The sequence below is a fragment of the Peromyscus maniculatus genome, chromosome 19 (assembly GCF_049852395.1).
Source record: "Peromyscus maniculatus bairdii isolate BWxNUB_F1_BW_parent chromosome 19, HU_Pman_BW_mat_3.1, whole genome shotgun sequence".
Taxonomy (NCBI): Eukaryota; Metazoa; Chordata; class Mammalia; order Rodentia; family Cricetidae; genus Peromyscus; species Peromyscus maniculatus.
The window spans coordinates 71425921-71442849 of NC_134870.1; the positions used below are offsets into that span (position 1 = coordinate 71425921).

Sequence of the window (16929 nt, forward strand, 5' to 3'; positions counted from 1 at the left end):
GGTGTGCTTTCCTGTTTTCCATTTAGTGCCATTTATAGCCATATCTTCAAATATGAGTGAGAATGGAGATTCTAAAAATAAATATTAGCTATACATATTCATGCATGCCCATATATTACTCAAACATAAACACTTGTAAAAATACGAATGCCTGTAAAACGTAAACAAAAGTATTTTAAAGGAAGAAATTGTGATTACTTTTCATTTACCTTTTATTTTTGTCTCATCTATTGCTGTTTACAGTGGAAAACAATGATAAAAGATTTATTAAAATGCTCCGTTCCTCTTTATAGTCAGACATCCTTTCTCATAAATTGTTAAAACTGTGCAAATCTCCAGGTGTTTCCTCTGATACATGTTCAAAAGAAGAAGAAAAAAATCAATCACAGATCTCAGGGACCCTTACAATGTGTGTTTGGGGGTGGGGCTTTCAGAAGAAGAGGGAGATGTGTTCAGAAAACCTGTATATTTTAACAAAGAATTGCTCAAGATATTTCTTCAAATCCTTCCTAAAGAACACAGACTGTCTTGGTCAAAAAAAAAATGAAAACAAATCACTAGACCAATGGAGAGAAATCATGAACAAGGTGCCAATGGCTGGGAAAAAAAATGGACAAAGAGATCAATAGACAGATCTGTGAATAAGTGAATTCTCTTCCTCAGTGGGTGTTCTAGAAGTTTCCTTCTTATAGAAAAATGCAGACTGTGTTGAGCTGACTGTCCTCAGCCACACCTACGGAGACCTCACTGAGAAAGAAATGGCTTTTAGCTCATGAGGGACCTCCTCTCACATGAGGGACCTCCTCTCACACGGGACTTACTCTAAACTCATTATTTAAACATGACTCTTTTTTTTCCTTTCTGAACAAATCAATTGTTCCAATTAAAAATTCAAAGAGATTGTTTTACTTACCTAAGAGAACCAGCTGTCCTAAAGGATATAAAATAGTCTCATTTAAAAAGTAAAAACAGATGGTACCAGTTGGTACTACTCACTTCAGTTTAGAAGGCCTTCCTCTTCTGTGCCGTACATACTTTAACCATCAAACCAGGCAGTTCACAAGCCAGTCATCATTACAATAAAGTGGTTCTTTCTGCTGATAATGAGGTTTGGTTCATTATATGATATCATCCACAATTTTAAGACTCCTCTAAAAGCATTATATGTCATTATATATTTTACAAACTCATATTAAAAATAGAACATTGAGTTACATTAGTATGTCCCATTTTATTGAACTAATAACCTGGGGTTAAACCCATAAAATTATCATCTGTTTCTCATTATTATATAAGACAATCAACTGCCCAAAAGGATATACATAATATAATGTAAATCCTAATAGTGAATTTTCTACTCGTATTATTAGTTCCTTTATAGCTATTCCTACAATTACTGCATGAGAAACTATGAACTGTAGCTCAAGTTTTCCTGCCTTGCCCACAGTCAGGATAAATCTTTGTCACCCGCCAGTCCCTCAGCCGCTCAGACCCAACCAAGTAAACACAGAGACTTATATTGCTTACAAACTGTATGGCCGTGGCAGGCTTCTTGCTAACTGTTCTTATAGCTTAAATTAATCCATTTGCACAAATCTATACCCTGCCACGTGGCTCGTGGCTTACCAGCATCTTTTCATGCTGCTTGTCAGGGTGGCGGCTGGCAGTGACTCCTTCTGCCTTCCTGTTCTTTCTTTTCTCCTCTCTGTTAGTCCCGCCTATACTTCCTGCCTAGCCACGGGCCAATCAGTGTTTTATTTATTGACCAATCAGAGCAACTTGACATACAGACCATCCCACAGCACAGCCAAGTGGAGACCATCTCAGACACCTGCACTCAGGCCCGTGGTCCTAATCATCCTGCTGGGTAAAGCCACGAGGAACCCAAGAACGGGCTTCCACAGGACATACAGAACATCCCACAGCAATGAACAAAAACTTTTTCACATGCTGACCTCTAGAAAAGTCACCTAGATTTTATTCTTGTTACTGATAAGAAAGTGCTCTTTTATTTACCATGTATTTGTCAACTACAAGCATTATCATTTTAATCTTATTTTTAATGTTACCATGATAATTTGTCAAATATAAGTTTCTTATTTATTGAATCATACCTATGTTCTGGTTTATATTATACCTAGACTGATCTATGAGTTCATACTCAGATATTCCAAACTGGCCCCAGAACATTTTATCTTACATCTACTTGGGTCTTGTGCTAAAGATGCAGAGGTGAGCATGACCTACAAGGACAGTGGGCAATCTGCAGACATTTTCGTTGTGAGAGTAAAGTTGCTCATATACTAGGAGAAGGTGTTAGGCCTGCTGGCCCATGGACAGAAAAGGCTGGAATGTGTTAAGTGATTCGTTCTCATCCAGAAAGAGAAGAAACCCATGAAAAGAGTGGTTATTTTCTGTTCTTTTTCTTCGTGGCTTATAACTTTTAAGTGCTGGTCATCTATTAAAAATACCATTCCTAATTTGGTATTGTTTGGTTATTAATGTTTTCTTGCCAAATTTAGCAATTAACCCCCCCCATACAGTTTTGCTCTTGTTCAAGTTCGGAAGAAAATTGTCTACCACATGATGATAGACATCCTTACTAATGTTTTCACTAACGGCATCTGTAATTGTTTTGTATTTAAATCTCTGTGTGGAATATATACTAATGGCATCTGTAATTGTTTTGTATTTAAATCTCTGTGTGGAATATATTTTATAATTTGAAATAATACTATGATGGCTTGTGATTCTTTTGCTTTAAGAATTTTAAAAGAGTAAAATTAATTTTTATTATTTATAATCAGAAAGAATATAGAATTTCTGTTCTTCACACCTTTTTACAAGTTAAAAAAATACAGGTTTTAAACTGCTGGTGACTGGCTATATTTTCCAGGTCATGACTAGGTAAATCACCTGTAGATGTAACAGTCTTATTAAATAAGAAACACAGAGCCAAATGCAGAGTTAAAAGCTCAAGAGGTCAGAGCAGTAGCTAAGAGCTGATACTAAAAACCCTTTCTTACCCCTCACTGCCGCTACCATCCTTCTCCTCAGAAAGAGACCTACTTCCTGTGTGTCTATCTTTTTATTGACTTTCTGTTCTGCCTTCTTATTGGTTGTAAACCCAACCACATGACCTCCTTGTCACTGCCTGTCTGTACAGACCTCTAGGTCTCTATGGTTGGTATTGAGATTAAAGGCGTCTGTCTCCATGCTGGCTGTATCCTTGAACACACAGAGATCTGCCTGTCATGTGATCAGGATTAAAGGTATGTGCCACCAACACCCAGCTTCTGCTATGGCTTGCTATTCGCTTTGATCCCCAGGCAACTTTATTTATTAACATACAAATAAAATCATGTTTTAGCACAAATAAAATATCACCATAATCACCCACTTGTCCTAGTTTGTTTTCTGTGGCTATGACAAAATACTAACCAAAAAGGACATGGGATGGAAAGGGTTTATTCACTTGGCTTATAGTTTATAGTCCATCAAGAGACGCGGAGCAGAAACTCAAGGCAGGAACCTAGAGGCAGGAACTAAAGACCACAGAGGAAGAAGGTTGCCTGCTCAACTTGTATTCTTATACAACCCAGGACAATCCTCCCAGGGCTAGCACCACCACACATGGCAGGAAAACACCCCCACAGCCCGATTAGATGGAGCAAATCCTTTATTGAGGCTCCCTCTTCCCAGGTTTGTGTCCAGGTGACAAAACTAACCAGCACACCCACCTCTTAGGCCTTTTAGTAAAACTGGGAGATCCATACCACACTACTGAGAAGTCTGCTCCAGACTTTTCTCCTGCAGAGGCCTCCTGGAATGCTTCCTTGCTCTCAGTCAGCTGACAATTCAAGAAAGACAGCATGAAAGAGTGGAAATGGATCCAAGATGCCAGACCAAGCTTGAAGCCCAAAGATCCATTCTTAGCTGCAAATGCATATGAGTGACCCTGCATTTTTAATATATATGTATATATTTTTGAGACAGGATCTCAGACAACCAAACCTGGCCTTGAACTCAGTATGTCTCTGAAGTTGAACTTCAACTCCTAACCTGCTACCTCTGAGGAAACAGGAGAATTATACAGCTCCCTGTAGATAGACAGACAAGGAAAACGTGGTGTAGGTAAATCAATGTAATTTTCACTTAAATATTGAAGATGGTCAACTTCTTTTTGGTTGTTGCTGCAACTTGTTTAAAAGCAGGGTAGTTTTTTTCTATTTATTCTTCTCTCATGTATAACATCCTAACTGCAGTTTCCCCTCCCACCTCCCTTCCCATTCCTGCCCCCACCACCCAGATCTACTTCTCCTCAGTTTGATGGTACAACTTCTTAATTTCTCTCTACTGGTAGAGTCTGTCTTTTTATGTGCCCTGCTTTCTCTCTCTCTCTCTCTCTCTCTCTCTCTCTCTCTCTCTCCCCCTCTGTGTGTGTATGCATTTATGCATTGTATTTATAAACTAAATCTGGGCTATGAATTATCATTCTCTTTTAATACTTATTTTATAAACATCAACCTTCCTAATATGTAATATGTTTTAAGAAGGTATCTATTGCTATATCTATATCTAAATATTTGAGTAAAATTCTAGAGTGATACAAATATTAAATTACAGGCCCAAAGCAATAGGATATATTGACCATGGATCATCAAAGCTATGAGCCAAAATAAACCTTTTTATCTCTAAATATAATTCTAATAATAAATTTTAAAAACAATAATAAAATAAAATGTCTTTTTCAGTTTTCCCTGGCTTTCCTATGTGAAAAGTTTCCCACAATTATTTTACTGGATATCTTCTATGACAAACTTAACATACAGCACTGTGGTTTGCTGTGGAATAATCCTTTTGTACACTGTGAAGATATGTTGCTCTCATTGTTAATAAAAAGCTGATTGCCTGGTAGCTAGGCAAGATTTTGGGGGACAAGAGAACACAGAGAAGGAGAGAGGAGTCAGCGGAGTCGCCAACCCCAGACATGGAGAGGAAACAAGAGGTACAAGGTGAAAGAAAGGAAACACCATGTGGCAGAATGTACATTAATATAAATGGATTAATTAAAGTTGTAAGATCTAGTTAGTAATAAGCCTGAGCTATGAGCTGATCATTTATAATTTATATTAAGTCTCCTGTCAGTTATTTGGGCACTGGTAGGCAGGAAAGAAAAGTCCACCCATATATGGTGCCCAAATGCCCAGCATCTACATCCACATAAGACCTAAGAAAGCTTTTAAAAGGTTCTAAACACACAAAAACAGAGCCCAACATGGCTTCCTAGTCTCATGACTTTCATGCCAGCCATAGTACAGAGACACGTCTTCTGGCAGCTTTCCTGTAGGATGGAGTCAGTCAGAAGCTGTCATGTACTACCACCATGCACAAAGACAAGCTACATCAGCAGCAACTGACATAGCAGTTTAAGATTCATCTCATACAATCAAAGAACAATACAGATGCTCAGTAAAGATAGATGCAGATGGGGGAAAACAACCTCTAAATGGGTTACAGTCTATTTAAAAATATACATGGGCTTAGGAGTGAAAAGAGAAATGATACATACAGTAATAGATTAAAATAGTTTAAAAATAATAAAGTCCTTTAAAAAGGAATAAAGTAATAAAATGTTAATAATAAGCCACATAAAGATGAGAAATACACAGAGAGTCTAGATCCTGTATGTTATCGTGTTGTCTTTGAATTTTCTGATTGCTGATGAAGGAATGACAGCTGCTAAAACACACTGGATTATGGAAACTTCTGGGCTAAACCCACCTATATGTTTTGAAAGTGACTTGACTTCAAAATAGAAGTCAAATCATGTATTACTTTGGGAAAGAGGTTATATTTTTGTGTCTACAGGAAATGAGAGGCTGTGGATTCATTCCAGATTGATATGGATCAGCTTTGATCAAGGAAGACCCACTGATAATTCTGGCTACAGACATAAAGAAATAAACCTAAAATAACTACAAAACATATAATGTATATTTTACTTGCTCAAACATAAAACAAAAATCATATTTGATTAACTTGTGTACAATGCAAAATCTATACTTGTATTGATGCATGTATGTATTTTACCTTTAAAAGTTCACATATTTTCAGAGTGAGGGGACCAGACAACAATAAAAATGGGTGACCCAGATGATACAACTTCTCAGAGCACCTCTGTTACAGTTTCCTCAGAGTTCTGCACCCAGAACAGCTTCAAGGTTGCTGGCTGAAATGGTCCAGCCTCATAGACTACTCCAGCCAGTATTTAATCATTATCCTGATTTTCTCAAGGTTCCCCCAAAGATGCCAGTGTCCCCAGACAACAGGAAGCCATCTAGAAAAAAATCCCAAAATATTGGTTATGAATGTTTGTCATCATTTAAAGGGGGTTGGTTATATATTGTTATTATTCATAGGCAGAAAAAAAAAGCTAAACAAAAGAGTTAAATTCAAACATCTCTTTCTAAAGGAAAAAAGGGGAAATATGGGAGATAGAATACAGAAATGATGAGATAAAAGGCTAGATTATTGAATCTACTTTAATCCAAAAAACATCATCAATCTCAAAATAATTTACATTGGTATGGATTTTGGTTTATCGATACAAATTTAAAGTTATTTTTGCTATACTATGTGTATGTTTCTACTCTTGTTTGGAGTATTATGGTTATGTAGCTCAATTAAAAATGTAATGTATAATTGAAAATGCAGGTTAATATTCATCTATAATAATCAAGCCTGTAGTCCTATTAGGTATGTTTTCAAGGCTAAACAGATAGCTAGTCTTCAAACACTTAAAAGATATATAGAAAATGGTATTTAAAATGTCTGCTCTTGGCAGTACCAATTTACTTCAAAGAGATGATGAGCATCAAAGAACCTCCATATGAAGTTTACTTTCTTTATGGTACAGCAAAAGCTACTCATTTGGGCAAAGAAACTGTCCTTGCCTCAATTTTTGGTCCAATTTGGACAAGCAGGATGCAAAAAAAAAAAACAGTGACTGCCAAACTTTGCCAAGACAAGGTAGGCAGTCCTTCAAAATTCCCTGCTTCTCAGAAATGTCTGTCGGATATTCTAGACATAGAGGCCAAAGATGGATGCCCCAACATTACAGAAAGACTTTCAGTGACTGTCCAGGCAGCCAGTTAATCCTGTCATTAGGTAACATTACAGCCTTCTGGTGTCTTTGATGGAATTAAAGACTAAATAGTTAAAGTTTTCCTTAGTTTTGATAAAAGGTGAATTAGGTATAAAACTTTAGACTCACTAAGAGAAGATAGATAATAGAGTATTTTCTCTAATTTTGCCAAATACAAATGGACTGGACAATGTAACAGTAATTTTTAGTTGATAACTATTTTTGTTTTATATAGTTTTTACTATGTTAAATTTCCTTTTAATTTGACAAAAAAGGGAAATGTTGTGGAATAAAATTTTTGTATACTGGGAAGATATATTGCTCTCATTGTTAATAAAAACCTGACTGGTTGATAGCTAAGCAGGATTTTGGGATCAGAGAGAACACTAAAAAGGAGGGCAGAGGTGGAGGAGTTGTGAGCCAGACGTGGAAGAAACAACATGCGAAGTTCCTAGATGAGGTAAAAGGGCCTCCGTGCAGCATATAGATGAATAGAAATAGGTTAATTTAAGTTGTAAGAGCTGGCTGGAGACAAGCCTAAGCTATCAGCCAAGTATTTATAATTAATAATTAGTTTCTGTGCAGTTATTTGGAGAACTGACTGCCAGGAGACAGAGAAACTCCACCTACTGTGGTTGGTTTATCTACCATAATGTATCTTTTTCAGTAGATGTGTGGTAAATACAATATACTGATGAATGCTGTTCTAATTATGGTATAAATCAATATTCCTTCCACATAATCTGACCTAAGCAGTCAATTCTTGAGTTAGAAAACTGAGTAAATATCTCATCAAAATAATATTTTTAAAATCTACAATTACCATGTTATCTTTCTGTGAATGTCATATATCTATTTTCTCCAATTAATAGGAAGATTGAGCCTATAAGACTCAGGAAGTTCAGAAATTTTAAAAAATGCAAAAGTTCCCAAGATTATATAAACAATGATCAGTTGCTAGGGAAGAGGAGACTGTAGTGAAGCTGCCAGCAAGCTGGGCAAGGTCCTCCAGCAACGAAACTTTCACAGGTCATCATTCATGCTAGTGTGAACTATAAAGGTCTGTCAATGTCTTTGACTTCCACACTTCTGTAAATGATCTCTTACCTATGCTCCTACAAGTATCCCCGACAACCTCACTGGTTTGACAAGCTAGGTGTCTGTGGAATCATTTGTTTGGACTGTCATTTGCATCCTATATGGAATGAATTGACATTTGTTCATGTCTCCCCAGGAACAGTCAACTTGAAACTAGTGGCATTATCTAACTGGGACCTTTAGAACATAACTGCTATGTCTGAGCTTCTGCCATTGATGGAGATCAGCATAAACATCATCTCAATAACAAGATAGAGACAGAATTAGTTCATGAAATGAATAAACTATTAAATCAATAGGTTTTTTCTTAAAAGTCTTTTTTTTTTCATTTCTTCATGTCTAATTTCCCCTAGTTTCTCCTGTACTTTTAAAAACAAGTACACAGACCATCTCATTTAAGGACCTATCCAGGAAAATGAAGTGACAAGAAGTGTGTTTTTGTAAATGACTCTAGCCCTATGTCTATATTTCTTTTATTCTGTGCCCTTTTATGTATTATATTTGATTACTTTCATGACCCTGTACCATGATGGAGGACAGGGTTATCTTTTTTTGTCCCCTTTGCTTTGATTTGCAAAGCATAGTTCTTCTCACAGTAGGCACACAGGGGCAATAAGCCGCAAGTAGCTCAGCATAAACTCTTCTTTAAATAATTAATCTTAAAAATATAACTGGAAAAACTAAAGTTCATTAAGACAAGCTGCTGAATATCAGTTTACTGTCAACACTGCCCAGCCTCATGCATAGGTTCTAAAGTGTGCCCAGGCCCATTCATGGATTCTGGGGTGTGCCCAAGCCCGTGCATGGGTTCTAGAGAGTGCCCAGGTCCATGCTTGGATTCTGGAGTGTGCCTAAGACCATGCATGGGTTCTATGAGTAATACAGGGAAGAAAATGATCATACCTCTTATATCTTTTGTTCAAAGTAGTTGGAGAAACCCAGTGTATATAAATGAAACTAGAGGGCTGTACATAACCAGATGAGTGACTTTTTTAATTGCATCATCATCATTTATATTACAGGAGGAGAGTCCTTCTTTAGCTCTTAATTGTATACAATGATTCCAAACTTTAACAGAAGGAAATAAACAGTTTGACTGACAATAGTCAGTGGAAACTTGTGGCTGGAAAGAATTTCAAAGCACTGTTCTTTTGAAGAGTAGAATTGTCAAGATCTATCTCAGACCATGGAAGAAAACCTCTCATCATGTAGACCTTCTAAACAGAGAATGGAGATAAACAAATCAACATAATTGATGCTTCAGTGAAACTGGAAGCTATTTGAGCGAGGTTTGATGCTAAGGTCACTATTCAATTTACTGGCTTTGCATTTGGTAGGAACAGTTTGAACCACCTAGGAAAGGTGCCAATCTATAATGCATTTATGACTTAATACTTTCTCTAATCCTCCCTTCTGAGATCCAGTAACATTTATCTCTTGAACTTGACTATTCTCTAAAATGTGCTCTGTCTGAACCAAAAGTTCAGAAACCCCTTTATTTATTTACTTTTGAAATATTGTCAAGATTTTTTTGTTTATTTATTTATATATGTATTTTCAAAATAAAAGTATGTGAATATACAGTCATTTGCTTATTGTGGCATCTAGCCACTAATGCTGTTTCATATAGTTTTAAAGATATGAAATGATAGAAAGCCTAAAATATTTTAATGTGTAAGAGCATACTTAAGCAGTGAGCACTTATTTTCAAAATCTACTGTGATTTAACTTTTATTCTGAACCTGTCGGACATGACTGCTCATAACAGCCAATGCTTACCCTTGTTAAAAGAAGAGGGCTGCATTCTGATTGACTCCCTCTGCCTGACCACTCTAACCATGCTACTATTAAACATCACCTAGAAATGCATTTTTACTAAATTAAAGTATGCTCAATTTTTAGTCATCATAGTGACTCAAATTCAGAGAAAATCTAAGAAAACTGTGAATGCAACAGGCCCAGAGATGCATATGTTCATACTAAAGAGGGTTACTTCTATTTTAAGACGTTCTGTACCATGTTCTAGAAATCTCCTGTTTTGTATTAGGAGGGGACATTTTGCTGTTGTTTTCCTTTTTCTTCTTAATAATGAGCAAGGCTTTGGTGCCTTTGTTATAAAATGTGTACAAAGCATAGTCTGTAGACCACTCCTGGCACTGAAACACAAAACTCTTAAGTAATTGTGATGGGTGATGGTGCTCTGCATGCTGTGAATGTGTGTTGCTCTCATTGGTTGATAAATAAAATGCTGATTGGCCAGTAGCCAGACAGGAAGTATAGGTGGGATAAACAGACAAAGAAAATTCTGGGAAGAGGAAGTCTAAGTCAGGAGTTGCCAACCAGACACAGAAGAAGCAAGATATGAAGCCAGAACTGAGAAAAGGTACCAAGCCGTGTGACTAAACATTAAGTAAGAATTATGGGTTAATTTAAGTATAAGAGTGTAGTGGGTAGCCATTCCAGCTTGGATCTGGAAGTTCCAACCCCCATTGAGACTCTGGCAACTGTCACGCCTACGAGGCGGGGCCAGAGGAGGCGCCTGGGGACCCAAGAGCTGGATGGGCCAGCGCTCTCTCTGTGTGCTTGCTCGGTGCCAGGATGCTGAACGGTGAAGGTGGACTGTGCAGAGCTCCGGAGAACACCGCTGGACTGCGTTACACCTTCCCCAGACCCTGCGACCTACCCATTACTTAATTTGTGAGTTACGCCATTAAATAAATATCCTTTTAACTATGTGGAGTGGCCAAAATAATTTCTCCAATATAAGAGCTAGTCAATAATAAGCCTGAGCTAATGGTGGAGCAGTTTTAATTAATATAAGCATCTGTGTGTTTACTTGGGTCCTAGTGGCTGCAGGAATGGCGGGTGAGAGAGATTTGTTCCAACCGCCTGCCAGCCGGGTCACAGAAAGTATCTGCAGATCTGTTAGTTTGTGAGGAGTTGGTAGACTTGCTATGACATCACTACAGGCATTTGTGGTTACCTTCTGCACTCCTCTGTCTGATATGGAGCTACTATGTTATCAACAATGATACCCTAGTACAATATGTTTTTAGTGCTATATAGTAAATAATTTTCCTATAAAATCTTACTCTTACGAATAAAGATTTTTGAAATGCTGACAATTTCATGTGTTTCTAGCTAATAATGTTCATACATTTTAAGCAGATGGTCATTAAAAACATTTTTTTCTTTTTCTCCCCCTCCCCCTACTCCTCCCAGTTCCTCCCCCATCTCCCTCCCCTCAGTCCAGATCTTTGTCTGCTGTGGATATCACTCTATATAAATAAAATACTGATGGCCAGTGACCAGGCAGGAAGTATAGGCGGGACAAAGAGAGAGGAGAATTGGGGAAACAGGAAGAGCAGCCACCGCCAGGACAAACAGCATGTAAATACGCCGGTAAGCCACCAGCCACGTGGCAAGGTATAGATTTATAAAAATGGGTTAATTTAAGATAAAAGAACAGTTAGCAAGAAGCCTGCCATGGCCATACAGTTTATAAGTATTATAAGCGTCTGAGTGATTATTTTATATGTGGATTGTGGGACTGTGGGGTTTGGTGGAACCTGGAGAGAAGCCCTCCAGCAACATTTGTCTCTCGTTAGAAAAGAACAGCCTTCTAAGAGATGACAACAAAACATAACAAAATAAAATAAGATAAAACAAATGTCACCACATCAAAGGTGAACACTGTTTTCAAAAATAAACAATCAGCAGACAACACCGCTTTAAGTAACTCACTATCAGAACCAATTAAGAGAGTCTCGCAAGTCATAGAAACCATACAGTCAAATAGTCATTTTAAAACTTATCAGTAAAATACCTGAAATCGAGTACTCACCACAAAATCAACAACCTATTTTAAAAAGCTATCTATGAATATGTTCATGGGGTTTTATCTTTTGTAGAATTTTATTTTTTACATTTTTTTGAGAAGTTTATACTGTGTTATACTGCATTAGTGCTGTGCATCATTTTCAGGCCTCCTTCTCCCACTTCTACTTTGTCCCTCCACTCAAATTCATGACCTCTTCTTTATCATTATATGTGGTGTGTGTGTGTGTGTGTGTGTGTGTGTGTGTGTGTGTGTGTGTGTGTGTGTGTGTAACTTGCTAAGTCTATTTAGTATTGTTCATACATAAGTGTGTTTAGGACTGACTACTTCAGAATGGACAATCTATCAGGTTACTCATTCTTGGACAAAACTAATTCTTCCAATCTCAGAAATCATTAATTGCCTATGGCTCTTCCTATAGGGGTAAAGCCTAGTAGGGCAGCTTTCATCCACATTAGTACTTCAACTGGTATTTTCCTTATGTGTGTCTTAAGGAAAGGCGTATTTTGGCTGTTTCATGGGTGCAGCCTCCCAGTCATACACCGTCTCACTGGTTCTACATCTCTTACAATCTCTTTCCATCTCCTCTTCCCTGATGTTCCCTGAGCCTTAGGTATGGTGGCTACACTACAGATGTATCAGCTGGGGGTTGGTATTCCATGATCAGCTGTTCTTTGCATTTTGACTGGCTGTAGATTTCTGTAGTAGTCTCCACCAGAGGCAAAAAGAAGTTTTGTTGTTTGTTTGTTTTTTTATGAGAGGTCAGAACTATACTTACCTTTAAGTATAAAGATAACTATTCAGAATGTAGTCAGAAAGAAATCACACTGGTTGAGGAAACCGGCAGTAGAAGGTCCTCGTCTAGAGTTCGTGACCTCAGCAGGCACGGCAGTTGGCTCGGTTTACAGTATGAATTCTATCACACCAGGAAGGGTCTTATGAAAGTCCACGACGTTTCATCTTTGCAGACGTCTTTCCGGGCTGGTGGTCATCGTTACAGTTTGTAAGCCTTACAGCTGGACGGACAGGACTAGTGGTTGCTTTCCTCTCTTGGCAACTTGCATAGGATCGTCAGACTATGAGGTTTGTTCCCAAAGAAGAGGCTTTCAGGTCAGTCCAGCCCAATCCCTCCACATCCTGGTCCTAAGTATGTGGTCTCTGCAGCAACAAGGTGTTACCTTCAAGTTCTAGAAGGCAACCAAGGGCGATAGCAACAGCCTACAGTGCTTTGGGAGTCTCTTGGGTTACCCTAGCCAACAACCCAAAGGTCAGGAATGTCTCTTTGGGAAACATTATCAGACAATTAGCATCTTTTAACTTGTGTGTTTATTTTAAGAAAGTTCATTAAATAATGTTTCCCTAGAGCTTTGGGGAAATGTTGTTAATGTCCCTTGTCCCCACCCTCGCTCCGTATCTCTTTGCTGTCCTCCCTCCTCGCTCCACAGCTAATGCCTGTTTTCCCATTCTGCCCTTCATAGTACCTGTCCTACTTCCTGCCTCTCTTTCCAGAGCCCCTTCTCTCCCCCGCCATGGTCACTTTATACTTCGCTGTTTTCTGTGGTTGTTCTGGTTTTTGTACTCGCATGTAAAGGTTTAGAGATGGGGTGAAAATGTTGCATTTGTCTTTATGGGTCTGGGTTATCTCACTCAGGTATGATACTTTCTAGGTCTAGCTATTTACGTAAAATTTTTATGATTTCGTTTTTCTTTTCAACTGAATAGAATTTCATTGTATTTACGTGCCACATTTTCATTATCCATTCATTCTTGGAAGGACATTTATTTTGTTTCAATTTCCTACCTATTGTAAATGGAGCTGGAATGAACACAGTAGAGCAAGCATCTGTGGAGTAGAATGTCCAGTCCTTTGAGCATACATTAAGGATCTCTACCATATGATCCAGCTGTACCACAGTTGAAAATGTTCCTTAAAACCCATCTGTGAATGCCCACCTTCAAACCAGTTCAGAATCTCTCAGGGAGAACAGAGGAAATAAAGCCCAGCGAACTCATCATATTAATTGTCTCAGTGCCCTACAGCTCTGGTCAGCCCTCTTCTCCCCAGTGGTTATTCCTCCTACCAGTGTATTTTTAGAATTTCTAAAGTATTTCTATTAGGTGGGAGAAGAGGGAGAGTAAGCATATATCATCTTGTCTGACAAATATTTTGCTTAGTAAATAAATTTTAGAAGTTATAACCAACACAACTTCAGTTTGTGTTATTATCCAGAACTTGATGAACTTGATGATGCTCTTTCAGTCTCACTCTGGAGTGCCACACGACGACCTTTAACTGCTTACTATCCCATGCTCTCTCAGTGTGGTTATCTATACTTAATCCAGTTATTCAGAGGCGACATTTTGGTATGTGACATAATTGCATAAACATAACACTTTCATGTGACCAGGTATTAATTCAATGTTCAGTCTTTAAATGTTCGTGTAGAAATGAAAATATTTTACAGGAAGCTTTGGGTTTGTCTATACAAAGAAATAAAACTGAAAAATGAGTAATCCAGAAGAGGTATTTGAAGAAGAGGCTATCGGCTTGATTTTTAAATGATGCCCCTTCTGCAGAGCAGAGAGAGTCTCTGATTTGTTGTTCTATCTAATACACTAGGCTTACATAGTAACGAGCTGGAAGATAAAATCTGGTTTTGATACAGTAAAAGTTTTCAAGAATAATGTTACAATCAAGAATCTCCATGAGATCTTTGTATACTGTGCTATATATCATTGATTAATACTGCCATTGGAGGCAATACTAATGACAATCATAATTTATTTTATACTTCAGATGGGTATGCTATCATCCCATTATAAAAAAGCATTATCATTTTCTTCAGCAATCTTATTTGGCCACAGACTAAAAGCCATACCTACTTGGCATAGCACATGTAGAAGAAAGCCCGGGAATCATTTTATACTCTATCAAAAAAGAGGAAATAACCCATAAGGATAAACTTTATGTATAATTTTTACATCATATTATATTATACAGAATTAATTTTCTCATGAATGAAAATAAGATTTCTCATATATCCTTTACACAGCTGACTCCTTATCCATCCAGTTTAGTGTATATTAAGTCATGACATTTTATTGCTCCTAAACTATAGCTTCATGAGATGGAAGAGTAGAGTATTATTTTACTCCTTTGACTTCATAATAAGGAAAACTTAATAATACAGCCATTGGCAAGTCCTATGTCATCAGGTAGATTAAATTTTCCATTGGAGGAATGGCCATTTCTGGACTTCATAAGAACTCAAAAAGCACGATATAAGAATATCAATGAATGTAGTGTTCTCTCTTTTTACTTTGTTATTTTAACTCACATAAAGAATAAGTATATGTAGCAAATGAGGTCACCAATGACCCCAACACCCACTTCTTAAAGTTTTCATATGTAGCTGCCAAATATTTCTCTTCTTCACCACTAAGTATGAGAATAAAGAGATGTAATACTTGACTATGCAAAGGTGGGATGAATGAAAATTGGTTCGTTAGAATGCTGTATTTAAATATGCAATTTTGAGTATAAATTTTGCCTACTGTGTGATGCAGACAGAAAACAAGGTACCAGACATTAAGAAATTTTTTAGGAACTTTGAGGAATAACTCCAATAGAGATGAAAGACTATAACCTTCCTGAGAGCAAAACATGTGGTTCTCACTGGGTACTCTATTTCCTTCAGCATGCACTGAGAATGACCCATAGCACAAAAACAAACAGATTCAATAGAAGCAGTGAATAGATAAATGAATGAGAGTTAACTGTAGCAAAACACACACACACACACACACACACACACACACACACACACACACACACACGCACACACACACACACGAAGAATATGGAGGAGGAGGAGGAGGAGGAGGAGGAGGAGGAGGAGGAGGAGGAGGAAGGAGAAGGAAAGAAGGGAGGGAGGGAGGGAGGGAGGGAGGGAGGGAGGGACATAGACAGGGAGGGAAGGAAGGAAGGAAGGAAGGAAGGAAGGAAGGAAGGAAGGAAGGAAGGAAGGAAGGAAGGAAGGAAGGAAGGAAGGAAATAAGGAAGGAAGGAAGGAAAGAGGGAGGGAAGGAGGGAAGGAAAGAAGAAAGGACAAAAGGAAGGAAGGAAAGAAGAAAGGACAAAAGGAAGGAAGGAAGGACAAAAGGAAGGAAGGAAGGAAGGAAGGAAGAAAGAAAGGAAGGAAGGAAGGAAGGAAGGAAGGAAGGAAGGAAGGAAGGAAGGAAGGAAGGAAGGAAGGAAAGATGATAAAGTAATTGAGTTTGTGTAATGTTGTCAGGGGAGGCTCACTGAGGCAGTGACTTCATCTGGGCATCACTGAAAGTTGGGTAGGTTCTGAGGAAGGAAGAAGGCAGAGTGATCCTGAAGCGTGAACAAGGAACAGCACATAGAAAGCAAAGCTCAAGGCCTGTCTGGAGAATATTTGCAGGCGTTTGAATTAAACTTGATATGCACAACTGTAAGGTGACATTGGCTTACACTCAGTTGCACACATTGTTACATGACTATTAAGAAAAGTATTCATTTCAGAAGTTTGTAAGCCAGCATATATATTTTGGTTTTTTTGTTTGTTTGTTTGTTTGTTTGGTTGGTTTGGTTTTTTGTTTGTTTGTTTGTTTGTTTGTTTTGTTTTTTGTTTTTTGTGTTTTTTTTTTTTTGAGACAGGGTTTCTCTGTATATCCCTGGCTGTCCAGGAACTCATTCTGTAGATCAGGCTGGCCTCAAACTCAGAGATCTGCTTGCCTCTGCCTCCCAAGTGCTGGGATTTAAGGTATGGGCTACTACCACCTAGCCAGTTTATATTTCTAATCAGTCTGCCATGTGTAAGAA

At 37.9% G+C, this 16929-nt stretch overlaps 1 long non-coding RNA gene across 9 annotated transcripts in view; it reads right to left on the minus strand.

Moving 5' to 3' along the window:
* Positions 1 to 13295, minus strand: part of LOC121824091 (uncharacterized) — an 82187-nt gene extending 68892 nt beyond the window's left edge. The window contains exons 1-4 of one of the 9 annotated variants that reach the window (XR_013046196.1): positions 12862 to 13295; positions 6094 to 6340; positions 997 to 1097; positions 210 to 348 (exon numbers count right to left, since the gene is read on the minus strand). This is a non-coding gene — a long non-coding RNA (uncharacterized LOC121824091). Of the gene's footprint in view, positions 1 to 209; positions 349 to 996; positions 1098 to 3740; positions 3851 to 6093; positions 6341 to 12861 lie in introns of all 9 variants that reach the window. The other 8 variants (XR_013046195.1, XR_013046194.1, XR_013046193.1 and 5 more) reach the window with 8 other exon arrangements.
* Positions 13296 to 16929: the final 3634 nt, after the last annotated feature.